Raw genomic sequence first — 16,484 nt, forward strand, 5'->3', positions numbered from 1 at the left:
CTGACGTGGCAGATGACTATTATTTCAGTGCACTGGGTCCCTCGATGTGGTCCAGGGTGCTCTGGAAAGTCTCGTGTAGGCTGGCGGGATGGGGGCGGCGCGAATTCCCGCGGTCGGCGGCCTTCCTGGGCTATTGGTACCTTCATGTAGAGCTGCCGCTGGGCTCGCACTCCCTGCTGCTAAGAAAGTGATTGCTTTTGCTGCTATGATTTGCAATCACGACTGCGGGAAACGCCGCTATTTCGTTAGGGGTGCTACGGCAGACACCTTCTCGAGCACCCCGAAGACTTCTTGAGCCCTTGGCTGTGATGGTTTCCAGTCTGTCAAAAGAACTGTCGCGTGTGCATTCACGGACGGGAGAGAGGTTGAGGTAATTGCGAGTGAACGGAGATGGACTCCTCCCGTTCGCTGTTTCCGTAGTGTAGCGGTTATCACGTCTGCTTCACACGCAGAAGGTCCCCGGTTCGATCCCGGGCGGGAACAGTATTTTCCTGCCTATGTCGTATTGTACTCCAGTGAGCCACGACATGTGAGGATCTTCTGCATGTACCTTTGTTCTGCAAGTAGCGCATTTATTTAATTTCTTAGTAACGATGACAACACCAGCACGAGTTGTCTCTAATGTAAGGCGCACACAAGTAGTTTCCGTGGTGTAGCGGTTATCACGTCTGCCTAACACGCAGAAGGTCCCCGTGTCGATCCCGGGCGGAAACACTTTTTTATCATTAAAAACAAGACATACTAACATGCATCTGCTACCATCTGTACCCAAAAACCTTCGTAATCGCCTTCACACGTCAGATCAGTGTCAATTGCTCACATCAAATATGAATTTCATTTGATACTGACGCCGAGCATTTTGCGTCGACTCAGCCACTCACGTGCGACCAGTTTGCACAAAACGCTAGGGCTCATCCGGGATTTGAACCCGGGACCTCCTGCACCCAAAGCAGGAACCATACCCCTAGACCAACGAGCCATCTGACGTGGCAAATGACTATTATTTCAGTGCACTGGGTCCCTCGATGTGGTCCAGGGTGCTCTGGAAAGTCTCGTGTAGGCTGGCGGGATGGGGGCGGCGCGAATTCCCGCGGTCGGCGGCCTTCCTGGGCTATTGGTACCTTCATGTAGAGCTGCCGCTGGGCTCGCACTCCCTGCTGCTAGGAAAGTGATTGCTTTTGCTGCTATGATTTGCAATCACGACTGCGGGAAACGCCGCTATTTCGTTAGGGGTGCTACGGCAGACACCTTCTCGAGCACCCCGAAGACTTCTTGAGCCCTTGGCTGTGATGGTTTCCAGGCTGTCAAAAGAACTGTCGCGTGTGCATTCACGGACGGGAGAGAGGCTGAGGTAATTGCGAGTGAACGGAGATGGACTCCTCCCGTTCGCAGTTTCCGTAGTGTAGCGGTTATCACGTCTGCTTCACACGCAGAAGGTCCCCGGTTCGATCCCGGGCGGGAACAGTATTTTCCTGCCTATGTCGTATTGTACTCCAGTGAGCCACGACATGTGAGGATCTTCTGCATGTACCTTTGTTCTGCAAGTAGCGCATTTATTTAATTTCTTAGTAACGATGACAACACCAGCACGAGTTGTCTCTAATGTAAGGCGCACACAAGTAGTTTCCGTGGTGTAGCGGTTATCACGTCTGCCTAACACGCAGAAGGTCCCCGTGTCGATCCCGGGCGGAAACACTATTTTATCATTAAAAACAAGACATACTAACATGCATCTGCTACCATCTGTACCCAAAAACCTTCGTAATCGCCTTCACACGTCAGATCAGTGTCAATTGCTCACATCAAATATGAAATTCATTTGATACTGACGCCGAGCATTTTGCGTCGACTCAGCCACTCACGTGCGACCAGTTTGCACAAAACGCTAGGGCTCGTCCGGGATTTGAACCCGGGACCTCCTGCACCCAAAGCAGGAATCATACCCCTAGACCAACGAGCCATCTGACGTGGCAGATGACTATTATTTCAGTGCACTGGGTCCCTCGATGTGGTCCAGGGTGCTCTGGAAAGTCTCGTGTAGGCTGGCGGGATGGGGGCGGCGCGAATTCCCGCGGTCGGCGGCCTTCCTGGGCTATTGGTACCTTCATGTAGAGCTGCCGCTGGGCTCGCACTCCCTGCTGCTAAGAAAGTGATTGCTTTTGCTGCTATGATTTGCAATCACGACTGCGGGAAACGCCGCTATTTCGTTAGGGGTGCTACGGCAGACACCTTCTCGAGCACCCCGAAGACTTCTTGAGCCCTTGGCTGTGATGGTTTCCAGGCTGTCAAAAGAACTGTCGCGTGTGCATTCACGGACGGGAGAGAGGCTGAGGTAATTGCGAGTGAACGGAGATGGACTCCTCCCGTTCGCAGTTTCCGTAGTGTAGCGGTTATCACGTCTGCTTCACACGCAGAAGGTCCCCGGTTCGATCCCGGGCGGGAACAGTATTTTCCTGCCTATGTCGTATTGTACTCCAGTGAGCCACGACATGTGAGGATCTTCTGCATGTACCTTTGTTCTGCAAGTAGCGCATTTATTTAATTTCTTAGTAACGATGACAACACCAGCACGAGTTGTCTCTAATGTAAGGCGCACACAAGTAGTTTCCGTGGTGTAGCGGTTATCACGTCTGCCTAACACGCAGAAGGTCCCCGTGTCGATCCCGGGCGGAAACACTATTTTATCATTAAAAACAAGACATACTAACATGCATCTGCTACCATCTGTACCCAAAAACCTTCGTAATCGCCTTCACACGTCAGATCAGTGTCAATTGCTCACATCAAATATGAAATTCATTTGATACTGACGCCGAGCATTTTGCGTCGACTCAGCCACTCACGTGCGACCAGTTTGCACAAAACGCTAGGGCTCGTCCGGGATTTGAACCCGGGACCTCCTGCACCCAAAGCAGGAATCATACCCCTAGACCAACGAGCCATCTGACGTGGCAAATGACTATTATTTCAGTGCACTGGGTCCCTCGATGTGGTCCAGGGTGCTCTGGAAAGTCTCGTGTAGGCTGGCGGGATGGGGGCGGCGCGAATTCCCGCGGTCGGCGGCCTTCCTGGGCTATTGGTACCTTCATGTAGAGCTGCCGCTGGGCTCGCACTCCCTGCTGCTAAGAAAGTGATTGCTTTTGCTGCTATGATTTGCAATCACGACTGCGGGAAACGCCGCTATTTCGTTAGGGGTGCTACGGCAGACACCTTCTCGAGCACCCCGAAGACTTCTTGAGCCCTTGGCTGTGATGGTTTCCAGGCTGTCAAAAGAACTGTCGCGTGTGCATTCACGGACGGGAGAGAGGCTGAGGTAATTGCGAGTGAACGGAGATGGACTCCTCCCGTTCGCAGTTAACACGCGATCTAGTGTATCACGTCTGCTTCACACGCAGAAGGTCCCCGGTTCGATCCCGGGCGGGAACAGTATTTTCCTGCCTATGTCGTATTGTACTCCAGTGAGCCACGACATGTGAGGATCTTCTGCATGTACCTTTGTTCTGCAAGTAGCGCATTTATTTAATTTCTTAGTAACGATGACAACACCAGCACGAGTTGTCTCTAATGTAAGGCGCACACAAGTAGTTTCCGTGGTGTAGCGGTTATCACGTCTGCCTAACACGCAGAAGGTCCCCGTGTCGATCCCGGGCGGAAACACTATTTTATCATTAAAAACAAGACATACTAACATGCATCTGCTACCATCTGTACCCAAAAACCTTCGTAATCGCCTTCACACGTCAGATCAGTGTCAATTGCTCACATCAAATATGAAATTCATTTGATACTGACGCCGAGCATTTTGCGTCGACTCAGCCACTCACGTGCGACCAGTTTGCACAAAACGCTAGGGCTCGTCCGGGATTTGAACCCGGGACCTCCTGCACCCAAAGCAGGAATCATACCCCTAGACCAACGAGCCATCTGACGTGGCAGATGACTATTATTTCAGTGCACTGGGTCCCTCGATGTGGTCCAGGGTGCTCTGGAAAGTCTCGTGTAGGCTGGCGGGATGGGGGCGGCGCGAATTCCCGCGGTCGGCGGCCTTCCTGGGCTATTGGTACCTTCATGTAGAGCTGCCGCTGGGCTCGCACTCCCTGCTGCTAAGAAAGTGATTGCTTTTGCTGCTATGATTTGCAATCACGACTGCGGGAAACGCCGCTATTTCGTTAGGGGTGCTACGGCAGACACCTTCTCGAGCACCCCGAAGACTTCTTGAGCCCTTGGCTGTGATGGTTTCCAGGCTGTCAAAAGAACTGTCGCGTGTGCATTCACGGACGGGAGAGAGGCTGAGGTAATTGCGAGTGAACGGAGATGGACTCCTCCCGTTCGCAGTTTCCGTAGTGTAGCGGTTATCACGTCTGCTTCACACGCAGAAGGTCCCCGGTTCGATCCCGGGCGGGAACAGTATTTTCCTGCCTATGTCGTATTGTACTCCAGTGAGCCACGACATGTGAGGATCTTCTGCATGTACCTTTGTTCTGCAAGTAGCGCATTTATTTAATTTCTTAGTAACGATGACAACACCAGCACGAGTTGTCTCTAATGTAAGGCGCACACAAGTAGTTTCCGTGGTGTAGCGGTTATCACGTCTGCCTAACACGCAGAAGGTCCCCGTGTCGATCCCGGGCGGAAACACTATTTTATCATTAAAAACAAGACATACTAACATGCATCTGCTACCATCTGTACCCAAAAACCTTCGTAATCGCCTTCACACGTCAGATCAGTGTCAATTGCTCACATCAAATATGAAATTCATTTGATACTGACGCCGAGCATTTTGCGTCGACTCAGCCACTCACGTGCGACCAGTTTGCACAAAACGCTAGGGCTCGTCCGGGATTTGAACCCGGGACCTCCTGCACCCAAAGCAGGAATCATACCCCTAGACCAACGAGCCATCTGACGTGGCAAATGACTATTATTTCAGTGCACTGGGTCCCTCGATGTGGTCCAGGGTGCTCTGGAAAGTCTCGTGTAGGCTGGCGGGATGGGGGCGGCGCGAATTCCCGCGGTCGGCGGCCTTCCTGGGCTATTGGTACCTTCATGTAGAGCTGCCGCTGGGCTCGCACTCCCTGCTGCTAAGAAAGTGATTGCTTTTGCTGCTATGATTTGCAATCACGACTGCGGGAAACGCCGCTATTTCGTTAGGGGTGCTACGGCAGACACCTTCTCGAGCACCCCGAAGACTTCTTGAGCCCTTGGCTGTGATGGTTTCCAGGCTGTCAAAAGAACTGTCGCGTGTGCATTCACGGACGGGAGAGAGGCTGAGGTAATTGCGAGTGAACGGAGATGGACTCCTCCCGTTCGCAGTTTCCGTAGTGTAGCGGTTATCACGTCTGCTTCACACGCAGAAGGTCCCCGGTTCGATCCCGGGCGGGAACAGTATTTTCCTGCCTATGTCGTATTGTACTCCAGTGAGCCACGACATGTGAGGATCTTCTGCATGTACCTTTGTTCTGCAAGTAGCGCATTTATTTAATTTCTTAGTAACGATGACAACACCAGCACGAGTTGTCTCTAATGTAAGGCGCACACAAGTAGTTTCCGTGGTGTAGCGGTTATCACGTCTGCCTAACACGCAGAAGGTCCCCGTGTCGATCCCGGGCGGAAACACTATTTTATCATTAAAAACAAGACATACTAACATGCATCTGCTACCATCTGTACCCAAAAACCTTCGTAATCGCCTTCACACGTCAGATCAGTGTCAATTGCTCACATCAAATATGAAATTCATTTGATACTGACGCCGAGCATTTTGCGTCGACTCAGCCACTCACGTGCGACCAGTTTGCACAAAACGCTAGGGCTCGTCCGGGATTTGAACCCGGGACCTCCTGCACCCAAAGCAGGAATCATACCCCTAGACCAACGAGCCATCTGACGTGGCAAATGACTATTATTTCAGTGCACTGGGTCCCTCGATGTGGTCCAGGGTGCTCTGGAAAGTCTCGTGTAGGCTGGCGGGATGGGGGCGGCGCGAATTCCCGCGGTCGGCGGCCTTCCTGGGCTATTGGTACCTTCATGTAGAGCTGCCGCTGGGCTCGCACTCCCTGCTGCTAAGAAAGTGATTGCTTTTGCTGCTATGATTTGCAATCACGACTGCGGGAAACGCCGCTATTTCGTTAGGGGTGCTACGGCAGACACCTTCTCGAGCACCCCGAAGACTTCTTGAGCCCTTGGCTGTGATGGTTTCCAGGCTGTCAAAAGAACTGTCGCGTGTGCATTCACGGACGGGAGAGAGGCTGAGGTAATTGCGAGTGAACGGAGATGGACTCCTCCCGTTCGCAGTTTCCGTAGTGGAGCGGTTATCACGTCTGCTTCACACGCAGAAGGTCCCCGGTTCGATCCCGGGCGGGAACAGTATTTTCCTGCCTATGTCGTATTGTACTCCAGTGAGCCACGACATGTGAGGATCTTCTGCATGTACCTTTGTTCTGCAAGTAGCGCATTTATTTAATTTCTTAGTAACGATGACAACACCAGCACGAGTTGTCTCTAATGTAAGGCGCACACAAGTAGTTTCCGTGGTGAAGCGGTTATCACGTCTGCCTAACACGCAGAAGGTCCCCGTGTCGATCCCGGGCGGAAACACTATTTTATCATTAAAAACAAGACATACTAACATGCATCTGCTACCATCTGTACCCAAAAACCTTCGTAATCGCCTTCACACGTCAGATCAGTGTCAATTGCTCACATCAAATATGAATTTCATTTGATACTGACGCCGAGCATTTTGCGTCGACTCAGCCACTCACGTGCGACCAGTTTGCACAAAACGCTAGGGCTCGTCCGGGATTTGAACCCGGGACCTCCTGCACCCAAAGCAGGAATCATACCCCTAGACCAACGAGCCATCTGACGTGGCAAATGACTATTATTTCAGTGCACTGGGTCCCTCGATGTGGTCCAGGGTGCTCTGGAAAGTCTCGTGTAGGCTGGCGGGATGGGGGCGGCGCGAATTCCCGCGGTCGGCGGCCTTCCTGGGCTATTGGTACCTTCATGTAGAGCTGCCGCTGGGCTCGCACTCCCTGCTGCTAAGAAAGTGATTGCTTTTGCTGCTATGATTTGCAATCACGACTGCGGGAAACGCCGCTATTTCGTTAGGGGTGCTACGGCAGACACCTTCTCGAGCACCCCGAAGACTTCTTGAGCCCTTGGCTGTGATGGTTTCCAGGCTGTCAAAAGAACTGTCGCGTGTGCATTCACGGACGGGAGAGAGGCTGAGGTAATTGCGAGTGAACGGAGATGGACTCCTCCCGTTCGCAGTTTCCGTAGTGTAGCGGTTATCACGTCTGCTTCACACGCAGAAGGTCCCCGGTTCGATCCCGGGCGGGAACAGTATTTTCCTGCCTATGTCGTATTGTACTCCAGTGAGCCACGACATGTGAGGATCTTCTGCATGTACCTTTGTTCTGCAAGTAGCGCATTTATTTAATTTCTTAGTAACGATGACAACACCAGCACGAGTTGTCTCTAATGTAAGGCGCACACAAGTAGTTTCCGTGGTGTAGCGGTTATCACGTCTGCCTAACACGCAGAAGGTCCCCGTGTCGATCCCGGGCGGAAACACTATTTTATCATTAAAAACAAGACATACTAACATGCATCTGCTACCATCTGTACCCAAAAACCTTCGTAATCGCCTTCACACGTCAGATCAGTGTCAATTGCTCACATCAAATATGAAATTCATTTGATACTGACGCCGAGCATTTTGCGTCGACTCAGCCACTCACGTGCGACCAGTTTGCACAAAACGCTAGGGCTCGTCCGGGATTTGAACCCGGGACCTCCTGCACCCAAAGCAGGAATCATACCCCTAGACCAACGAGCCATCTGACGTGGCAGATGACTATTATTTCAGTGCACTGGGTCCCTCGATGTGGTCCAGGGTGCTCTGGAAAGTCTCGTGTAGGCTGGCGGGATGGGGGCGGCGCGAATTCCCGCGGTCGGCGGCCTTCCTGGGCTATTGGTACCTTCATGTAGAGCTGCCGCTGGGCTCGCACTCCCTGCTGCTAAGAAAGTGATTGCTTTTGCTGCTATGATTTGCAATCACGACTGCGGGAAACGCCGCTATTTCGTTAGGGGTGCTACGGCAGACACCTTCTCGAGCACCCCGAAGACTTCTTGAGCCCTTGGCTGTGATGGTTTCCAGGCTGTCAAAAGAACTGTCGCGTGTGCATTCACGGACGGGAGAGAGGCTGAGGTAATTGCGAGTGAACGGAGATGGACTCCTCCCGTTCGCAGTTTCCGTAGTGTAGCGGTTATCACGTCTGCTTCACACGTAGAAGGTCCCCGGTTCGATCCCGGGCGGGAACAGTATTTTCCTGCCTATGTCGTATTGTACTCCAGTGAGCCACGACATGTGAGGATCTTCTGCATGTACCTTTGTTCTGCAAGTAGCGCATTTATTTAATTTCTTAGTAACGATGACAACACCAGCACGAGTTGTCTCTAATGTAAGGCGCACACAAGTAGTTTCCGTGGTGTAGCGGTTATCACGTCTGCCTAACACGCAGAAGGTCCCCGTGTCGATCCCGGGCGGAAACACTATTTTATCATTAAAAACAAGACATACTAACATGCATCTGCTACCATCTGTACCCAAAAACCTTCGTAATCGCCTTCACACGTCAGATCAGTGTCAATTGCTCACATCAAATATGAAATTCATTTGATACTGACGCCGAGCATTTTGCGTCGACTCAGCCACTCACGTGCGACCAGTTTGCACAAAACGCTAGTGCTCGTCCGGGATTTGAACCCGGGACCTCCTGCACCCAAAGCAGGAATCATACCCCTAGACCAACGAGCCATCTGACGTGGCAGACGACTATTATTTCAGTGCACTGGGTCCCTCGATGTGGTCCAGGGTGCTCTGGAAAGTCTCGTGTAGGCTGGCGGGATGGGGGCGGCGCGAATTCCCGCGGTCGGCGGCCTTCCTGGGCTATTGGTACCTTCATGTAGAGCTGCCGCTGGGCTCGCACTCCCTGCTGCTAAGAAAGTGATTGCTTTTGCTGCTATGATTTGCAATCACGACTGCGGGAAACGCCGCTATTTCGTTAGGGGTGCTACGGCAGACACCTTCTCGAGCACCCCGAAGACTTCTTGAGCCCTTGGCTGTGATGGTTTCCAGGCTGTCAAAAGAACTGTCGCGTGTGCATTCACGGACGGGAGAGAGGCTGAGGTAATTGCGAGTGAACGGAGATGGACTCCTCCCGTTCGCAGTTTCCGTAGTGTAGCGGTTATCACGTCTGCTTCACACGCAGAAGGTCCCCGGTTCGATCCCGGGCGGGAACAGTATTTTCCTGCCTATGTCGTATTGTACTCCAGTGAGCCACGACATGTGAGGATCTTCTGCATGTACCTTTGTTCTGCAAGTAGCGCATTTATTTAATTTCTTAGTAACGATGACAACACCAGCACGAGTTGTCTCTAATGTAAGGCGCACACAAGTAGTTTCCGTGGTGTAGCGGTTATCACGTCTGCCTAACACGCAGAAGGTCCCCGTGTCGATCCCGGGCGGAAACACTATTTTATCATTAAAAACAAGACATACTAACATGCATCTGCTACCATCTGTACCCAAAAACCTTCGTAATCGCCTTCACACGTCAGATCAGTGTCAATTGCTCACATCAAATATGAATTTCATTTGATACTGACGCCGAGCATTTTGCGTCGACTCAGCCACTCACGTGCGACCAGTTTGCACAAAACGCTAGGGCTCGTCCGGGATTTGAACCCGGGACCTCCTGCACCCAAAGCAGGAATCATACCCCTAGACCAACGAGCCATCTGACGTGGCAAATGACTATTATTTCAGTGCACTGGGTCCCTCGATGTGGTCCAGGGTGCTCTGGAAAGTCTCGTGTAGGCTGGCGGGATGGGGGCGGCGCGAATTCCCGCGGTCGGCGGCCTTCCTGGGCTATTGGTACCTTCATGTAGAGCTGCCGCTGGGCTCGCACTCCCTGCTGCTAAGAAAGTGATTGCTTTTGCTGCTATGATTTGCAATCACGACTGCGGGAAACGCCGCTATTTCGTTAGGGGTGCTACGGCAGACACCTTCTCGAGCACCCCGAAGACTTCTTGAGCCCTTGGCTGTGATGGTTTCCAGTCTGTCAAAAGAACTGTCGCGTGTGCATTCACGGACGGGAGAGAGGCTGAGGTAATTGCGAGTGAACGGAGATGGACTCCTCCCGTTCGCAGTTTCCGTAGTGTAGCGGTTATCACGTCTGCTTCACACGCAGAAGGTCCCCGGTTCGATCCCGGGCGGGAACAGTATTTTCCTGCCTATGTCGTATTGTACTCCAGTGAGCCACGACATGTGAGGATCTTCTGCATGTACCTTTGTTCTGCAAGTAGCGCATTTATTTAATTTCTTAGTAACGATGACAACACCAGCACGAGTTGTCTCTAATGTAAGGCGCACACAAGTAGTTTCCGTGGTGTAGCGGTTATCACGTCTGCCTAACACGCAGAAGGTCCCCGTGTCGATCCCGGGCGGAAACACTATTTTATCATTAAAAACAAGACATACTAACATGCATCTGCTACCATCTGTACCCAAAAACCTTCGTAATCGCCTTCACACGTCAGATCAGTGTCAATTGCTCACATCAAATATGAAATTCATTTGATACTGACGCCGAGCATTTTGCGTCGACTCAGCCACTCACGTGCGACCAGTTTGCACAAAACGCTAGGGCTCGTCCGGGATTTGAACCCGGGACCTCCTGCACCCAAAGCAGGAATCATACCCCTAGACCAACGAGCCATCTGACGTGGCAGATGACTATTATTTCAGTGCACTGGGTCCCTCGATGTGGTCCAGGGTGCTCTGGAAAGTCTCGTGTAGGCTGGCGGGATGGGGGCGGCGCGAATTCCCGCGGTCGGCGGCCTTCCTGGGCTATTGGTACCTTCATGTAGAGCTGCCGCTGGGCTCGCACTCCCTGCTGCTAAGAAAGTGATTGCTTTTGCTGCTATGATTTGCAATCACGACTGCGGGAAACGCCGCTATTTCGTTAGGGGTGCTACGGCAGACACCTTCTCGAGCACCCCGAAGACTTCTTGAGCCCTTGGCTGTGATGGTTTCCAGGCTGTCAAAAGAACTGTCGCGTGTGCATTCACGGACGGGAGAGAGGCTGAGGTAATTGCGAGTGAACGGAGATGGACTCCTCCCGTTCGCAGTTTCCGTAGTGTAGCGGTTATCACGTCTGCTTCACACGCAGAAGGTCCCCGGTTCGATCCCGGGCGGGAACAGTATTTTCCTGCCTATGTCGTATTGTACTCCAGTGAGCCACGACATGTGAGGATCTTCTGCATGTACCTTTGTTCTGCAAGTAGCGCATTTATTTAATTTCTTAGTAACGATGACAACACCAGCACGAGTTGTCTCTAATGTAAGGCGCACACAAGTAGTTTCCGTGGTGTAGCGGTTATCACGTCTGCCTAACACGCAGAAGGTCCCCGTGTCGATCCCGGGCGGAAACACTATTTTATCATTAAAAACAAGACATACTAACATGCATCTGCTACCATCTGTACCCAAAAACCTTCGTAATCGCCTTCACACGTCAGATCAGTGTCAATTGCTCACATCAAATATGAATTTCATTTGATACTGACGCCGAGCATTTTGCGTCGACTCAGCCACTCACGTGCGACCAGTTTGCACAAAACGCTAGGGCTCGTCCGGGATTTGAACCCGGGACCTCCTGCACCCAAAGCAGGAATCATACCCCTAGACCAACGAGCCATCTGACGTGGCAAATGACTATTATTTCAGTGCACTGGGTCCCTCGATGTGGTCCAGGGTGCTCTGGAAAGTCTCGTGTAGGCTGGCGGGATGGGGGCGGCGCGAATTCCCGCGGTCGGCGGCCTTCCTGGGCTATTGGTACCTTCATGTAGAGCTGCCGCTGGGCTCGCACTCCCTGCTGCTAAGAAAGTGATTGCTTTTGCTGCTATGATTTGCAATCACGACTGCGGGAAACGCCGCTATTTCGTTAGGGGTGCTACGGCAGACACCTTCTCGAGCACCCCGAAGACTTCTTGAGCCCTTGGCTGTGATGGTTTCCAGGCTGTCAAAAGAACTGTCGCGTGTGCATTCACGGACGGGAGAGAGGCTGAGGTAATTGCGAGTGAACGGAGATGGACTCCTCCCGTTCGCAGTTTCCGTAGTGTAGCGGTTATCACGTCTGCTTCACACGCAGAAGGTCCCCGGTTCGATCCCGGGCGGGAACAGTATTTTCCTGCCTATGTCGTATTGTACTCCAGTGAGCCACGACATGTGAGGATCTTCTGCATGTACCTTTGTTCTGCAAGTAGCGCATTTATTTAATTTCTTAGTAACGATGACAACATCAGCACGAGTTGTCTCTAATGTAAGGCGCACACAAGTAGTTTCCGTGGTGTAGCGGTTATCACGTCTGCCTAACACGCAGAAGGTCCCCGTGTCGATCCCGGGCGGAAACACTATTTTATCATTAAAAACAAGACATACTAACATGCATCTGCTACCATCTGTACCCAAAAACCTTCGTAATCGCCTTCACACGTCAGATCAGTGTCAATTGCTCACATCAAATATGAAATTCATTTGATACTGACGCCGAGCATTTTGCGTCGACTCAGCCACTCACGTGCGACCAGTTTGCACAAAACGCTAGGGCTCGTCCGGGATTTGAACCCGGGACCTCCTGCACCCAAAGCAGGAATCATACCCCTAGACCAACGAGCCATCTGACGTGGCAGATGACTATTATTTCAGTGCACTGGGTCCCTCGATGTGGTCCAGGGTGCTCTGGAAAGTCTCGTGTAGGCTGGCGGGATGGGGGCGGCGCGAATTCCCGCGGTCGGCGGCCTTCCTGGGCTATTGGTACCTTCATGTAGAGCTGCCGCTGGGCTCGCACTCCCTGCTGCTAAGAAAGTGATTGCTTTTGCTGCTATGATTTGCAATCACGACTGCGGGAAACGCCGCTATTTCGTTAGGGGTGCTACGGCAGACACCTTCTCGAGCACCCCGAAGACTTCTTGAGCCCTTGGCTGTGATGGTTTCCAGGCTGTCAAAAGAACTGTCGCGTGTGCATTCACGGACGGGAGAGAGGCTGAGGTAATTGCGAGTGAACGGAGATGGACTCCTCCCGTTCGCAGTTTCCGTAGTGTAGCGGTTATCACGTCTGCTTCACACGCAGAAGGTCCCCGGTTCGATCCCGGGCGGGAACAGTATTTTCCTGCCTATGTCGTATTGTACTCCAGTGAGCCACGACATGTGAGGATCTTCTGCATGTACCTTTGTTCTGCAAGTAGCGCATTTATTTAATTTCTTAGTAACGATGACAACACCAGCACGAGTTGTCTCTAATGTAAGGCGCACACAAGTAGTTTCCGTGGTGTAGCGGTTATCACGTCTGCCTAACACGCAGAAGGTCCCCGTGTCGATCCCGGGCGGAAACACTAATTTAACATTAAAAAAAAAGACATACTAACATGCATCTGCTACCATCTGTACCCAAAAACCTTCGTAATCGCCTTCACACGTCAGATCAGTGTCAATTGCTCACATCAAATATGAAATTCATTTGATACTGACGCCGAGCATTTTGCGTCGACTCAGCCACTCACGTGCGACCAGTTTGCACAAAACGCTAGTGCTCGTCCGGGATTTGAACCCGGGACCTCCTGCACCCAAAGCAGGAATCATACCCCTAGACCAACGAGCCATCTGACGTGGCAGACGACTATTATTTCAGTGCACTGGGTCCCTCGATGTGGTCCAGGGTGCTCTGGAAAGTCTCGTGTAGGCTGGCGGGATGGGGGCGGCGCGAATTCCCGCGGTCGGCGGCCTTCCTGGGCTATTGGTACCTTCATGTAGAGCTGCCGCTGGGCTCGCACTCCCTGCTGCTAAGAAAGTGATTGCTTTTGCTGCTATGATTTGCAATCACGACTGCGGGAAACGCCGCTATTTCGTTAGGGGTGCTACGGCAGACACCTTCTCGAGCACCCCGAAGACTTCTTGAGCCCTTGGCTGTGATGGTTTCCAGGCTGTCAAAAGAACTGTCGCGTGTGCATTCACGGACGGGAGAGAGGCTGAGGTAATTGCGAGTGAACGGAGATGGACTCCTCCCGTTCGCAGTTTCCGTAGTGTAGCGGTTATCACGTCTGCTTCACACGCAGAAGGTCCCCGGTTCGATCCCGGGCGGGAACAGTATTTTCCTGCCTATGTCGTATTGTACTCCAGTGAGCCACGACATGTGAGGATCTTCTGCATGTACCTTTGTTCTGCAAGTAGCGCATTTATTTAATTTCTTAGTAACGATGACAACACCAGCACGAGTTGTCTCTAATGTAAGGCGCACACAAGTAGTTTCCGTGGTGTAGCGGTTATCACGTCTGCCTAACACGCAGAAGGTCCCCGTGTCGATCCCGGGCGGAAACACTATTTTATCATTAAAAACAAGACATACTAACATGCATCTGCTACCATCTGTACCCAAAAACCTTCGTAATCGCCTTCACACGTCAGATCAGTGTCAATTGCTCACATCAAATATGAATTTCATTTGATACTGACGCCGAGCATTTTGCGTCGACTCAGCCACTCACGTGCGACCAGTTTGCACAAAACGCTAGGGCTCGTCCGGGATTTGAACCCGGGACCTCCTGCACCCAAAGCAGGAATCATACCCCTAGACCAACGAGCCATCTGACGTGGCAAATGACTATTATTTCAGTGCACTGGGTCCCTCGATGTGGTCCAGGGTGCTCTGGAAAGTCTCGTGTAGGCTGGCGGGATGGGGGCGGCGCGAATTCCCGCGGTCGGCGGCCTTCCTGGGCTATTGGTACCTTCATGTAGAGCTGCCGCTGGGCTCGCACTCCCTGCTGCTAAGAAAGTGATTGCTTTTGCTGCTATGATTTGCAATCACGACTGCGGGAAACGCCGCTATTTCGTTAGGGGTGCTACGGCAGACACCTTCTCGAGCACCCCGAAGACTTCTTGAGCCCTTGGCTGTGATGGTTTCCAGTCTGTCAAAAGAACTGTCGCGTGTGCATTCACGGACGGGAGAGAGGCTGAGGTAATTGCGAGTGAACGGAGATGGACTCCTCCCGTTCGCAGTTTCCGTAGTGTAGCGGTTATCACGTCTGCTTCACACGCAGAAGGTCCCCGGTTCGATCCCGGGCGGGAACAGTATTTTCCTGCCTATGTCGTATTGTACTCCAGTGAGCCACGACATGTGAGGATCTTCTGCATGTACCTTTGTTCTGCAAGTAGCGCATTTATTTAATTTCTTAGTAACGATGACAACACCAGCACGAGTTGTCTCTAATGTAAGGCGCACACAAGTAGTTTCCGTGGTGTAGCGGTTATCACGTCTGCCTAACACGCAGAAGGTCCCCGTGTCGATCCCGGGCGGAAACACTATTTTATCATTAAAAACAAGACATACTAACATGCATCTGCTACCATCTGTACCCAAAAACCTTCGTAATCGCCTTCACACGTCAGATCAGTGTCAATTGCTCACATCAAATATGAAATTCATTTGATACTGACGCCGAGCATTTTGCGTCGACTCAGCCACTCACGTGCGACCAGTTTGCACAAAACGCTAGGGCTCGTCCGGGATTTGAACCCGGGACCTCCTGCACCCAAAGCAGGAATCATACCCCTAGACCAACGAGCCATCTGACGTGGCAGATGACTATTATTTCAGTGCACTGGGTCCCTCGATGTGGTCCAGGGTGCTCTGGAAAGTCTCGTGTAGGCTGGCGGGATGGGGGCGGCGCGAATTCCCGCGGTCGGCGGCCTTCCTGGGCTATTGGTACCTTCATGTAGAGCTGCCGCTGGGCTCGCACTCCCTGCTGCTAAGAAAGTGATTGCTTTTGCTGCTATGATTTGCAATCACGACTGCGGGAAACGCCGCTATTTCGTTAGGGGTGCTACGGCAGACACCTTCTCGAGCACCCCGAAGACTTCTTGAGCCCTTGGCTGTGATGGTTTCCAGGCTGTCAAAAGAACTGTCGCGTGTGCATTCACGGACGGGAGAGAGGCTGAGGTAATTGCGAGTGAACGGAGATGGACTCCTCCCGTTCGCAGTTTCCGTAGTGTAGCGGTTATCACGTCTGCTTCACACGCAGAAGGTCCCCGGTTCGATCCCGGGCGGGAACAGTATTTTCCTGCCTATGTCGTATTGTACTCCAGTGAGCCACGACATGTGAGGATCTTCTGCATGTACCTTTGTTCTGCAAGTAGCGCATTTATTTAATTTCTTAGTAACGATGACAACACCAGCACGAGTTGTCTCTAATGTAAGGCGCACACAAGTAGTTTCCGTGGTGTAGCGGTTATCACGTCTGCCTAACACGCAGAAGGTCCCCGTGTCGATCCCGGGCGGAAACACTATTTTATCATTAAAAACAAGACATACTAACATGCATCTGCTACCATCTGTACCCAAAAACCTTCGTAATCG

At 52.0% G+C, this 16,484-nt stretch overlaps 49 non-coding genes across 49 annotated transcripts; 33 read left to right on the top strand and 16 right to left on the bottom strand.

Moving 5' to 3' along the window:
- Nucleotides 1–410: 410 nt before the first annotated feature.
- On the top strand, nucleotides 411–483 carry Trnav-cac (transfer RNA valine (anticodon CAC)). Its single transcript has one exon. It is a non-coding gene; the product is annotated as a tRNA-Val (tRNA).
- Nucleotides 484–641: 158 nt separating this feature from the next.
- Nucleotides 642–714, top strand: Trnav-aac (transfer RNA valine (anticodon AAC)). Its single transcript has one exon. It is a non-coding gene; the product is annotated as a tRNA-Val (tRNA).
- A 193-nt stretch (nucleotides 715–907) lies between these two features.
- Nucleotides 908–979, bottom strand: Trnap-ugg (transfer RNA proline (anticodon UGG)). The gene has a single exon. It is a non-coding gene; the product is annotated as a tRNA-Pro (tRNA).
- Nucleotides 980–1,391: 412 nt separating this feature from the next.
- Nucleotides 1,392–1,464, top strand: Trnav-cac (transfer RNA valine (anticodon CAC)). The gene has a single exon. It is a non-coding gene; the product is annotated as a tRNA-Val (tRNA).
- A 158-nt stretch (nucleotides 1,465–1,622) lies between these two features.
- Nucleotides 1,623–1,695, top strand: Trnav-aac (transfer RNA valine (anticodon AAC)). The gene has a single exon. It is a non-coding gene; the product is annotated as a tRNA-Val (tRNA).
- A 193-nt stretch (nucleotides 1,696–1,888) lies between these two features.
- On the bottom strand, nucleotides 1,889–1,960 carry Trnap-ugg (transfer RNA proline (anticodon UGG)). Its single transcript has one exon. It is a non-coding gene; the product is annotated as a tRNA-Pro (tRNA).
- Nucleotides 1,961–2,372: 412 nt separating this feature from the next.
- Trnav-cac (transfer RNA valine (anticodon CAC)) lies at nucleotides 2,373–2,445 on the top strand. The gene has a single exon. It is a non-coding gene; the product is annotated as a tRNA-Val (tRNA).
- A 158-nt stretch (nucleotides 2,446–2,603) lies between these two features.
- Nucleotides 2,604–2,676, top strand: Trnav-aac (transfer RNA valine (anticodon AAC)). The gene has a single exon. It is a non-coding gene; the product is annotated as a tRNA-Val (tRNA).
- Nucleotides 2,677–2,869: 193 nt separating this feature from the next.
- Trnap-ugg (transfer RNA proline (anticodon UGG)) lies at nucleotides 2,870–2,941 on the bottom strand. The gene has a single exon. It is a non-coding gene; the product is annotated as a tRNA-Pro (tRNA).
- Nucleotides 2,942–3,584: 643 nt separating this feature from the next.
- On the top strand, nucleotides 3,585–3,657 carry Trnav-aac (transfer RNA valine (anticodon AAC)). Its single transcript has one exon. It is a non-coding gene; the product is annotated as a tRNA-Val (tRNA).
- Nucleotides 3,658–3,850: 193 nt separating this feature from the next.
- Nucleotides 3,851–3,922, bottom strand: Trnap-ugg (transfer RNA proline (anticodon UGG)). The gene has a single exon. It is a non-coding gene; the product is annotated as a tRNA-Pro (tRNA).
- Nucleotides 3,923–4,334: 412 nt separating this feature from the next.
- Nucleotides 4,335–4,407, top strand: Trnav-cac (transfer RNA valine (anticodon CAC)). The gene has a single exon. It is a non-coding gene; the product is annotated as a tRNA-Val (tRNA).
- Nucleotides 4,408–4,565: 158 nt separating this feature from the next.
- On the top strand, nucleotides 4,566–4,638 carry Trnav-aac (transfer RNA valine (anticodon AAC)). Its single transcript has one exon. It is a non-coding gene; the product is annotated as a tRNA-Val (tRNA).
- A 193-nt stretch (nucleotides 4,639–4,831) lies between these two features.
- Nucleotides 4,832–4,903, bottom strand: Trnap-ugg (transfer RNA proline (anticodon UGG)). Its single transcript has one exon. It is a non-coding gene; the product is annotated as a tRNA-Pro (tRNA).
- Nucleotides 4,904–5,315: 412 nt separating this feature from the next.
- Nucleotides 5,316–5,388, top strand: Trnav-cac (transfer RNA valine (anticodon CAC)). Its single transcript has one exon. It is a non-coding gene; the product is annotated as a tRNA-Val (tRNA).
- Nucleotides 5,389–5,546: 158 nt separating this feature from the next.
- On the top strand, nucleotides 5,547–5,619 carry Trnav-aac (transfer RNA valine (anticodon AAC)). Its single transcript has one exon. It is a non-coding gene; the product is annotated as a tRNA-Val (tRNA).
- Nucleotides 5,620–5,812: 193 nt separating this feature from the next.
- Trnap-ugg (transfer RNA proline (anticodon UGG)) lies at nucleotides 5,813–5,884 on the bottom strand. Its single transcript has one exon. It is a non-coding gene; the product is annotated as a tRNA-Pro (tRNA).
- A 412-nt stretch (nucleotides 5,885–6,296) lies between these two features.
- Trnav-cac (transfer RNA valine (anticodon CAC)) lies at nucleotides 6,297–6,369 on the top strand. Its single transcript has one exon. It is a non-coding gene; the product is annotated as a tRNA-Val (tRNA).
- Nucleotides 6,370–6,527: 158 nt separating this feature from the next.
- Nucleotides 6,528–6,600, top strand: Trnav-aac (transfer RNA valine (anticodon AAC)). Its single transcript has one exon. It is a non-coding gene; the product is annotated as a tRNA-Val (tRNA).
- Nucleotides 6,601–6,793: 193 nt separating this feature from the next.
- Nucleotides 6,794–6,865, bottom strand: Trnap-ugg (transfer RNA proline (anticodon UGG)). Its single transcript has one exon. It is a non-coding gene; the product is annotated as a tRNA-Pro (tRNA).
- A 412-nt stretch (nucleotides 6,866–7,277) lies between these two features.
- Trnav-cac (transfer RNA valine (anticodon CAC)) lies at nucleotides 7,278–7,350 on the top strand. Its single transcript has one exon. It is a non-coding gene; the product is annotated as a tRNA-Val (tRNA).
- Nucleotides 7,351–7,508: 158 nt separating this feature from the next.
- Trnav-aac (transfer RNA valine (anticodon AAC)) lies at nucleotides 7,509–7,581 on the top strand. The gene has a single exon. It is a non-coding gene; the product is annotated as a tRNA-Val (tRNA).
- A 193-nt stretch (nucleotides 7,582–7,774) lies between these two features.
- Trnap-ugg (transfer RNA proline (anticodon UGG)) lies at nucleotides 7,775–7,846 on the bottom strand. The gene has a single exon. It is a non-coding gene; the product is annotated as a tRNA-Pro (tRNA).
- A 412-nt stretch (nucleotides 7,847–8,258) lies between these two features.
- Trnav-cac (transfer RNA valine (anticodon CAC)) lies at nucleotides 8,259–8,331 on the top strand. Its single transcript has one exon. It is a non-coding gene; the product is annotated as a tRNA-Val (tRNA).
- A 158-nt stretch (nucleotides 8,332–8,489) lies between these two features.
- On the top strand, nucleotides 8,490–8,562 carry Trnav-aac (transfer RNA valine (anticodon AAC)). The gene has a single exon. It is a non-coding gene; the product is annotated as a tRNA-Val (tRNA).
- Nucleotides 8,563–8,754: 192 nt separating this feature from the next.
- Trnap-ugg (transfer RNA proline (anticodon UGG)) lies at nucleotides 8,755–8,827 on the bottom strand. Its single transcript has one exon. It is a non-coding gene; the product is annotated as a tRNA-Pro (tRNA).
- Nucleotides 8,828–9,239: 412 nt separating this feature from the next.
- On the top strand, nucleotides 9,240–9,312 carry Trnav-cac (transfer RNA valine (anticodon CAC)). Its single transcript has one exon. It is a non-coding gene; the product is annotated as a tRNA-Val (tRNA).
- A 158-nt stretch (nucleotides 9,313–9,470) lies between these two features.
- Nucleotides 9,471–9,543, top strand: Trnav-aac (transfer RNA valine (anticodon AAC)). The gene has a single exon. It is a non-coding gene; the product is annotated as a tRNA-Val (tRNA).
- Nucleotides 9,544–9,736: 193 nt separating this feature from the next.
- Trnap-ugg (transfer RNA proline (anticodon UGG)) lies at nucleotides 9,737–9,808 on the bottom strand. Its single transcript has one exon. It is a non-coding gene; the product is annotated as a tRNA-Pro (tRNA).
- Nucleotides 9,809–10,220: 412 nt separating this feature from the next.
- Nucleotides 10,221–10,293, top strand: Trnav-cac (transfer RNA valine (anticodon CAC)). The gene has a single exon. It is a non-coding gene; the product is annotated as a tRNA-Val (tRNA).
- A 158-nt stretch (nucleotides 10,294–10,451) lies between these two features.
- Trnav-aac (transfer RNA valine (anticodon AAC)) lies at nucleotides 10,452–10,524 on the top strand. The gene has a single exon. It is a non-coding gene; the product is annotated as a tRNA-Val (tRNA).
- A 193-nt stretch (nucleotides 10,525–10,717) lies between these two features.
- Nucleotides 10,718–10,789, bottom strand: Trnap-ugg (transfer RNA proline (anticodon UGG)). Its single transcript has one exon. It is a non-coding gene; the product is annotated as a tRNA-Pro (tRNA).
- A 412-nt stretch (nucleotides 10,790–11,201) lies between these two features.
- Trnav-cac (transfer RNA valine (anticodon CAC)) lies at nucleotides 11,202–11,274 on the top strand. Its single transcript has one exon. It is a non-coding gene; the product is annotated as a tRNA-Val (tRNA).
- Nucleotides 11,275–11,432: 158 nt separating this feature from the next.
- Trnav-aac (transfer RNA valine (anticodon AAC)) lies at nucleotides 11,433–11,505 on the top strand. Its single transcript has one exon. It is a non-coding gene; the product is annotated as a tRNA-Val (tRNA).
- Nucleotides 11,506–11,698: 193 nt separating this feature from the next.
- On the bottom strand, nucleotides 11,699–11,770 carry Trnap-ugg (transfer RNA proline (anticodon UGG)). Its single transcript has one exon. It is a non-coding gene; the product is annotated as a tRNA-Pro (tRNA).
- Nucleotides 11,771–12,182: 412 nt separating this feature from the next.
- On the top strand, nucleotides 12,183–12,255 carry Trnav-cac (transfer RNA valine (anticodon CAC)). Its single transcript has one exon. It is a non-coding gene; the product is annotated as a tRNA-Val (tRNA).
- Nucleotides 12,256–12,413: 158 nt separating this feature from the next.
- Nucleotides 12,414–12,486, top strand: Trnav-aac (transfer RNA valine (anticodon AAC)). The gene has a single exon. It is a non-coding gene; the product is annotated as a tRNA-Val (tRNA).
- Nucleotides 12,487–12,679: 193 nt separating this feature from the next.
- On the bottom strand, nucleotides 12,680–12,751 carry Trnap-ugg (transfer RNA proline (anticodon UGG)). Its single transcript has one exon. It is a non-coding gene; the product is annotated as a tRNA-Pro (tRNA).
- A 412-nt stretch (nucleotides 12,752–13,163) lies between these two features.
- On the top strand, nucleotides 13,164–13,236 carry Trnav-cac (transfer RNA valine (anticodon CAC)). Its single transcript has one exon. It is a non-coding gene; the product is annotated as a tRNA-Val (tRNA).
- A 158-nt stretch (nucleotides 13,237–13,394) lies between these two features.
- Nucleotides 13,395–13,467, top strand: Trnav-aac (transfer RNA valine (anticodon AAC)). The gene has a single exon. It is a non-coding gene; the product is annotated as a tRNA-Val (tRNA).
- A 193-nt stretch (nucleotides 13,468–13,660) lies between these two features.
- Trnap-ugg (transfer RNA proline (anticodon UGG)) lies at nucleotides 13,661–13,733 on the bottom strand. Its single transcript has one exon. It is a non-coding gene; the product is annotated as a tRNA-Pro (tRNA).
- Nucleotides 13,734–14,145: 412 nt separating this feature from the next.
- Trnav-cac (transfer RNA valine (anticodon CAC)) lies at nucleotides 14,146–14,218 on the top strand. The gene has a single exon. It is a non-coding gene; the product is annotated as a tRNA-Val (tRNA).
- A 158-nt stretch (nucleotides 14,219–14,376) lies between these two features.
- Nucleotides 14,377–14,449, top strand: Trnav-aac (transfer RNA valine (anticodon AAC)). The gene has a single exon. It is a non-coding gene; the product is annotated as a tRNA-Val (tRNA).
- A 193-nt stretch (nucleotides 14,450–14,642) lies between these two features.
- On the bottom strand, nucleotides 14,643–14,714 carry Trnap-ugg (transfer RNA proline (anticodon UGG)). Its single transcript has one exon. It is a non-coding gene; the product is annotated as a tRNA-Pro (tRNA).
- Nucleotides 14,715–15,126: 412 nt separating this feature from the next.
- On the top strand, nucleotides 15,127–15,199 carry Trnav-cac (transfer RNA valine (anticodon CAC)). Its single transcript has one exon. It is a non-coding gene; the product is annotated as a tRNA-Val (tRNA).
- Nucleotides 15,200–15,357: 158 nt separating this feature from the next.
- On the top strand, nucleotides 15,358–15,430 carry Trnav-aac (transfer RNA valine (anticodon AAC)). The gene has a single exon. It is a non-coding gene; the product is annotated as a tRNA-Val (tRNA).
- Nucleotides 15,431–15,623: 193 nt separating this feature from the next.
- On the bottom strand, nucleotides 15,624–15,695 carry Trnap-ugg (transfer RNA proline (anticodon UGG)). Its single transcript has one exon. It is a non-coding gene; the product is annotated as a tRNA-Pro (tRNA).
- Nucleotides 15,696–16,107: 412 nt separating this feature from the next.
- Nucleotides 16,108–16,180, top strand: Trnav-cac (transfer RNA valine (anticodon CAC)). Its single transcript has one exon. It is a non-coding gene; the product is annotated as a tRNA-Val (tRNA).
- A 158-nt stretch (nucleotides 16,181–16,338) lies between these two features.
- Nucleotides 16,339–16,411, top strand: Trnav-aac (transfer RNA valine (anticodon AAC)). Its single transcript has one exon. It is a non-coding gene; the product is annotated as a tRNA-Val (tRNA).
- Nucleotides 16,412–16,484: the final 73 nt, after the last annotated feature.

The sequence above is a fragment of the Schistocerca gregaria genome, chromosome 2, assembly GCF_023897955.1.
Source record: "Schistocerca gregaria isolate iqSchGreg1 chromosome 2, iqSchGreg1.2, whole genome shotgun sequence".
Lineage (NCBI taxonomy): Eukaryota > Metazoa > Arthropoda > Insecta > Orthoptera > Acrididae > Schistocerca > Schistocerca gregaria.